This window comes from Monodelphis domestica, chromosome 1 (genome assembly GCF_027887165.1).
Source record: "Monodelphis domestica isolate mMonDom1 chromosome 1, mMonDom1.pri, whole genome shotgun sequence".
In the NCBI taxonomy this organism is placed as follows: Eukaryota; Metazoa; Chordata; class Mammalia; order Didelphimorphia; family Didelphidae; genus Monodelphis; species Monodelphis domestica.
Genome location: NC_077227.1, coordinates 195,485,287 through 195,493,474, shown reverse-complemented (window position 1 = coordinate 195,493,474; position 8,188 = coordinate 195,485,287).

Genomic DNA, 8,188 nt, shown 5'->3' with positions numbered 1-8,188 from the left:
ATTTTATTTGAAATCTTGTCATGTAGCCAAATTCTCAACATAGCCATATTCAAAATATACTCTTAAAAAATATTCTTACAAAATGCCACCTTTTTTCAATCAGCTGAAGTCAAATATAATTTTGGGGATGCTTTGTAATATGATATAGGTAACAAAAATTTACCTGACTTTTTTCTCAGGAAAAGTTATCTACCAGAACTAGGGCTATCTATTTAGACATTTCTATCCAGTCAGTAAAGGACCAAATCAGAAAACAACAGCTTCTTTTCTACATAATACTAGTGATTATATAACCACTAGTGATTTTTTTCTTTTCTTTTCTTAAGAAAAAAACACTCCAGTTATAAAATCTTAGAGTAAAATAATTTTATTGGTCATTCCTATATGATCTGAATTTCTAACAAAAATCTTAACTATTGGGGAATGGATAAAGAAATTATAGCATATAAATATTCCTGCAATATAAAAAAATTACTGATATAATGGATGCAGAAAAGCATGTAAAGACTCACATGAACTGATGCAAAATGAAGCAAGCATACCCAAGAAAACAATATACCCAGTGACTATAACAATGTCAATGGAAAAAGCAATAAATGGAAAACAATAGAAAATGATACCTCACCATCAATCTTTTGCAGATGGTGTCTCTATTAAAAGGGTAGTTCACTGTTATAAATATGCATATATTATTAGATTTTTCCAAAATATTGATCTTTTGTTCCTCCTATTCTTCCTCTTTTTTCTTTTAAAAATTATTTGTTTTATTTAACAGATATTCTGAGAAGGTAGAGAGGAGGGAACAAGTGAATTTGGTTCCATTTAATTGAAATAATCTGTTTTATATTTTCTGATTATATCTGTCTTTAGTATAAGAATCTACTTTCCCCCAAACCATAAGTATGAAAAGTACATAATCTAAATCTTTTCTTTTTTTATTGCATGATCTTTCCAAATATTCATGTTGTTTATGGTGGAATATAATATAATATGTTAATCCAAACTAATTTCTTCCAGTCTACTTTACAGTTTTTCCCAGTCATTCTTATCAGATGGAATTATTTCCCAAATAACTTATATTTTCAGAATTATCAAAGAGATAAGGTATTTTCTCTCTTTTCTTTTGTGCAAAACTATAGATGTGGAACACTGTATAACTGTATAATATATCACAGTTTAATGTGTTTTTTAGTACTTTGACTAGTTCTACTGAACTGGTTTTTTTCCTCTTTTTAAATTCATTATTATCCGGGATGATTTTCTGAGAAGAAGAAGGTAATACGTTGGGAAGCAAAGGCAATATAAAAACAAAAGATATTAATAAAAAATTTAAGTAACTTGTTGAAATAAGCTCCATTTAATTGGGAAAATAAATAAGGTAAGAGGAAAGCATTGCATGAACAAGCAATGAGAACTGACTTATTTATAATTTTATCTTTTTAAAATTAAGGTATTTAGAAGCATAGAATATAAAACAAACAAAAAAAAACAAGCAAACAACTATACAACCCCTCTCATTGTAAAAATGAGTAAGAGTGACCAGTAGGATTCTGTGGCTTTGCCCAAGGTTATACAATTAGTGACAAAGACAAAACTAAGCTTCTCTACTGCTATATGCTAGAGGAACAAAACTGGAGGAGGTATGCTTAAAATGTGTTATCCTAGTTCCTTTGTCCATCTTCATTAACTCAATTCTTGCTAAATATTCTCAAGGCTGTATGTCAAATTAAATAATTTAAAAAATATTGGCTTATTTGTAATGAAAGCAGCATGGCCAAGTGGGAAGAGCACTGGATCTGCATGTGAAATATCTGAATTGAGTCCCATGTCAACTGGAGCAAACTTCTTGACATTTCATCTCTAAAACAAGATTGTTGGTGACCTTAGATAACCAATAAAGGTTCTTCTGCATCAAATTCGAGATCTATTCATTTATAAAGGACTTCAGTAGTCAAACTAGTATTCTTTCCATTGCACCATGCTTTCTTTCTCTATCCTTAATAAGTCAATGTATTAAAATTACTTATTGCCCTGTTGTGCTTTGAGAGTACTTGCCAAGAAGTAGTAGGTTAATGAAGGTGGTCAGGGGGCCCTTGAGCCATACTTATCTTGCCCCCTGCCCTTGTTGTGACTATAGCAAATAGCAGACAGCCCCAGTGCACCTGGTCTCCTTTCTGTGGAGCTAGCAATTCTTGTAAAAGCTCTGGTTTCTTTAAGCCAAACTTCCAGCCTCCATAGCTCAGAATAAATCGAGCCCCCAGTATGCTTTTGTCATTAACAAAAACTCTCAGGGTGGTTTCACGGGGATTTTTATGCATTGTTCTATGTCCTTTGTTTGATTTATAAACTGCTGAAGGGAAATGGGGTTGTAAACCTAATCCAGGTTTATGATATGAAAGGGCAGCACATTTTAGAAACACCTTGTGGTCTTACAAATAGAGTTAACTTTAAACAATTTATTTAGTTAAATAACTGACTCAACTATGTATTAAATTGCTGCCAGTTGGAAATAATCGAGCTTGGCAGTTTTACTGTCAACCCTAGTGGGTACAGGAAAATATGTAGAAGCTTCAGACTTAAGGGGGAAAAAATCCAATCCAAGCTGCTGTGGCATTTGGTGATGGAAAAACCACGTCATTCACCTTGAGTACACTCCCAGGGAGAAATTTGGATGGGAGCTCCCATGTTAAACAGTTAATTATGGCCATGTTTATATGTAGAAGGCATACTAATTGACTACACTGAGCTCTGCTATAAAAACAAGTACTTGCCTAGAGTCATATGGACTTGGACATCGTTCCAAGAGAAGTACTGGCCTGTTTTCCATAGTTTAAGTTGATTGACATAAATTTGTCCTCCAAGTTTTACAAAAAGAGGCCAATGTAGAGTGTTTTGGAGAAAAGACAAGTTGTAAAAATGCTACACATTTTTGATGATAATATGAACTATAGAAGACCAGCCTTGGATTTAGGAAGAACCTGGGTTCAAGTCTTGCCTCCTATGCAAATTAGCTGCCTGACCATTAGCAGACCAGTTAATTTATCAGCCCTCCCTGGGCAACTCTTTTAAGATCATAAATTGTCAAATGTCAGTCTATAGTACAGGAGAGAGTGAAAGGGAGCCAGAGAGAAGAGAGAGAGAGAGGAATGTATCGATATTGTGTTGTGTGCTTATATATGCATGTCTTTTTACAAAGTATTCAAAAATATTAGTCAAGTTTTAAGTTTTAATAGCAATTTAAAACTATACCAAGTTTTGGGATACTTTATATATATCATATATATATACTTCATATATCATATGTAAAATATAGCCTTTATTTTATATAGAAAATCCTTATAAAAGCTATGTATCCAGTTAGAGGACCCACAATTTAAGAATGATTCCGAGAACTTGGGTTAGGAGAACTGTGGCAGGAGGAGAGAGTGGGAGAAAAAGAAATAGGGAAATAAAGAGAGGCAGGGAAAGGAGAGGAGAGAGACAGACAGACAGACAGACAGACAGAGACAGAAACAGACAGAGAGAGAGAGAAAGAGAGAGAGAGTGAGAGACAGAGACAGACAGAGACAGACAGACAGAGACAGAAACAGAGACAGACAGAGAGAGAGAGAGAGAGAGAGAGAGAGAGAGAGAGAGAGAGAGAGAGAGAGAGAGAGAGAGAGAGAGAGAGAGAGAGAATATATGGAAAATAAAGTCCCTGAAAAATTATCAAAGGACTTAAGACCATTTGAAGGAGAAACCTGAGGGCTGACATAGTCATTATCTTTAAGTCTATTAGTGGTCATTATAAGGAGCCTATCTGTTAGAGTCTGGGAAATTCTTATTACACAATACCCTAGAAAGTTCTGTTTTTATACTTGGCCATTGAGTCAAAAAGAAAAAGGATAATTACTGTTTATTTCATTTTACAAAGTAATCACAAAAATGGGTCAATTCAACTTAGAGAACACCAGTACTGGAACAGCAGAGGGACTATGTATTAAACCCAAGGTGGGCTGTCAGTCCTAAATGATTTAGTTTAAGCGGGAACAAAGAGAAAGGAATAAATACGGTAAAGCCTCATTTGTGAGGGTTGTCCCCCCACACATAGTATGGGGGTATTATTGTGTGGCTCAAAGAGAAACAGAATAGACAGCTCCAACCTTTTCTCTCCCCTCCCTTCTTTAAGTCCTGCCAGGAGGAGAAGCAGGAAATTATATCTGTTTCTTTAAATATTGTTAGTCTAGGAGACAGGATTTTCAGGTTCAATTTAACTTCTTATTGCTATTCATTAGAAGGGGAGGAAGCAGGACCATAAACTTTGTATCCAGGGCTTGACCACTTTCCCACCAAATCCCAAAACATTTAGCTAAGAAACCCATTTTTCCACACTAGTGACAAAACCAAAACCTGAGAAGGTAGGCATAGGGGAGTAAGTCACAGAAAATACAGTGTAAAGGAGCTCTCCCATTTGGACTAAAATAATTTAGCTCAATAAGATAGAGTCCTAAATCTCACCCAAGGGGAAGTTCCACAAAAAAGTCTTCTCACAGCCATAGAAGCAACTGAGGAGTCTGAATACAGATCAAAGCATACCATTTATCACTTTATTTCTTTCATCAGTTTTTTTTTCTTTCTGGTATACACAATATGTATCTTCTTACACAATATGATGAACATGGAAGTATGTAGTGCATGATAGTACATGTATAATAACCTATGTCATATTACCTACTGTCTGGGGTGGAGATAGGAGAAAACATGGATCAGAAAATGACAGAAAATGATTATTAAATGTGGAACTATGTTTTGCATGATAATACATGTATGACCCAGATTGAATTATTTGCCAGCTCTGGGAGGTGGGAGAGAACAAGGAAAGGAGACAATTTGGATCATATAAATTCATAAAACTTAGGTAGAAATTTGTTTTTACATGTATTTAGCAAAAAAAATAAAGTTGGTGGGAAAAGAAAATGATTACAAATTGTATCTAGAATATATATATATATAAAATATATATGTAATCTAGAATATATATATATATATATTCTGTCTACTTAGACATATTAATCTTTTAATTTAATTTAATTAATTTTCAAGAATCAACATCCCCTTGCCTTCTCTCCCCAAAAATACAGGTTAAAGAACCTTGCCTGAATATCATCTTTCCTTTCTGAAGTCAGTATTACTACTAAAACCCTCAGTGACACCAAAAGGCTCACTTGGAAAACAATTAACTGTAGCCCTTTGTCTGTGGCTCACCTCCCTTCCCTGTTTACAGATCTCTCAGTCCTGTCTTGTCTGTCCTATTCCATTGTCATCTCCCATCTCCAGCCCTGTGAGTGGTCTAAGATCTTTGCTGTCCCTCTCAATAGCTAAATGTTGTGTTTTTATTTAAAACAAAGAAGATTTACATCAAGTCAAATTCTCATTCTTGTCAGAATCATTTGGTTGATGCAGCAGTGCTATCATCCATCAAACTCAGTTAGGCCTCGGAGCTATGAGTTTAGTTATCCAGCATGGTCTACACAAATCTGCAGTCAGCTTCTGTAATAAATCCTAGAGAAATACACCTAGTCAATTTACAGAATGAGTGGTGGGGAGCTTGGTTTACCGTGGCTTTCCACAAGTTCAATGTTTTTTTCTAGATCATCCTTCTTGCCCTCTAGCTATATTTTTTTATCTTCCTCACCACCTTCTAGACCCAGAACTCTAAGGACTCTGACCTTAGAAGCAGCCTTGGCTTTGATGGGCAAGCTTTTTGCTTTATCCTTCAAAGAAGCATTCCACATTGCTTCCTGGCCACTTTCTTTTTCTTTCTTTCTTTCTTTCTTTCTTTCTTTCTTTCTTTCTTTCTTTCTTTCTTTCTTTCTCTCTTTCTTTCTTTCTTTTTCTTTCTCTCTCTTTCTCTCTCTTTCTTTCTTTCTTTCTTTCTTTCTTTCTTCCTTCCTTCCTTCCTTCCTTTCTGTCTGTCTTTCTGTCTTTATTTCTTTCTTAACCCTTACCTTCCCATCTTAAAATCAATTCTATAGATTGGTTCCAAGGCAGAAGAATGGTAAGGGCTAAACAATGGGTCTATTGACTTGCCCACAGTCATATAGCTAGGGAATATCTGAGTTTAGATTTGAACCTGGGACCTCTCATCTCTAGGTCTGGTTCTGAATTCACTGTCATCATTAGATACCCACCTTTGCTACCATTTCTAAACATGTTCTATCTCCCTTTCTAGTTTTATTTATGTGTGGCCTTCCCATATTAGAATGTAAATCCCAGAGGCAAGATGTCCTGTTTTCTTCTATTTCTTTTGCCCCCAAATCTCTAAACATGCACAATTCCAGGAACTTGTTATTCAGTTGTTATAGTTGTGTTTGACTCTTCATGATCCCATTTTGGAGTTTTCTTGGCAAAGATACTAGAGGGATTTGTCATTTCCTTCTCCAGCTCATTTTATTGATGAAGAAATCGAGACAAATAGGGTTGAGTGACTTGTCCAGGGTCATACTGCTAGCTAGTGCCTAGGGATGTATTTAAACTTTGGAAAATGTATCTTCCTGATTCCAAGCTCAGTGCTCTATCCACCATGCCACCCAGCTGCCCTCTAGTAACATAGTAAGCAATTAATGTTTTGTCATTCATTCATTCGTCAAAGAAATAGATAATCTGTTTCAGAATAGGAAATATTTAATACATTAAAAAATTACAGTTAGATATTAGACAACATGCACTTTTGAAATGATAAATATCCTCTTTAATCACTGCTTTTTTTTTCCTTTCCTGCTCAAAAATTGAGCATTTCATGCTCAAAGGTGTTAAAAAAAATGATACCTTGCTTTGGTGACTGTTGGATGCACTGAAACAGGACAGCCTTAAAATATACACATCTCAGAAATGTCATTTTCCCCCACTTTCTATGAATGTAAATCAATTGATGTTCTTTCTAGTTTTCTCCTATGTAATTGCTTCCCATTAATGTTTGTGTGGGTTCAGAAACCTTTTTCATTTTTTATGGGTTTCTCTTTTTTTATTTTGAGTCACAAGTAAAGTTTTATAAGGGAAGGGAACTATGCCTGCAGGTTTATTGATAGAGGGAATTTCATTAAGCAACTTCCTCAGCATTAAAGAACTGCACTTTATAGACTTAAAGAGGTCTGAGAAATGGTGACTCTCCCAGGGTACTGTAGCCAGTATGTGTGTCTAGTCCTGGAGTCAGGAATACCTGAGTTCAAATCCTGCCTCAGACATTCAGTAATTGTGTGGAACTAGATGTCTCTTCTTTTGACCTAATTTCCTCATTTGTAAAATGGAAATAATAATAGCTACCTTCCTAGGCAGCTAGATGGTGCAGTGGATAGAGTACTGGACCTGCGGTCAAAAAGACTAATATTCCTGAGTTCAAATTCAGTCTTAGATACTTACTTGCTCTGTGAACCTGGACAAGTCTCTTAACTCTGCCTCAGTTTCCTCATCTGTAAAATGAGCTGGAAAAGGATATGGTAAATCCCTCCAGTATCTTTGCCAAGAAAACACCCAATGGGGTTACAAAGAGTTGGACATAATTGAAATGTCTGAACATCAACAAACCTAATAATACATGTCTCCCAAGATTGTTGTGAAGATATATCACTATTTGTAGAGCAGGGGGCAGCTAGGTGGCTCATTTGATTGAGAGACAGGCCCAGAGACAAGAGGTCCTGGGTTCAAATCTGACCTCAGATACTTCCTAGTTGTATAACCCTGAGCAAGTCACATAACCCTCATTGCCTAGCCTTTACCACTCTTCTGTGTTAGAACCAATACACAGTATTGATTCTAAGATGGAAGGTAAGTGTTTAAAAAAAATATTTGTAGAGAACTTCCTAAACCGTGAAATGCTATATAAATGCTAGTAATTATTAATAATAGTAGCACTATTATATATCTGATTTGAGACTTGAACTCAGATTTTCTTGGCTCCAAAGTCAGTTTTTTCTCTCTCCCCTACACTAAATGGCAAAGGAATGAAATAATCTTCTCATTAACTTTCTGCTTAATTTTTTTCTTCTGTTACAGTCCTCGTCATTTGTCCTAGTCACCATTCCTCCTGTCTGCTTTCACATACTTTCATTCCTCTGTTGATCCCAAATGCTTCAAACCATCAGTTCAATAAACTTTGTTTTTACTGCAGCTCACAAAATAGAAAAGAACGTTTTATAGCCTCAGTGAGTCT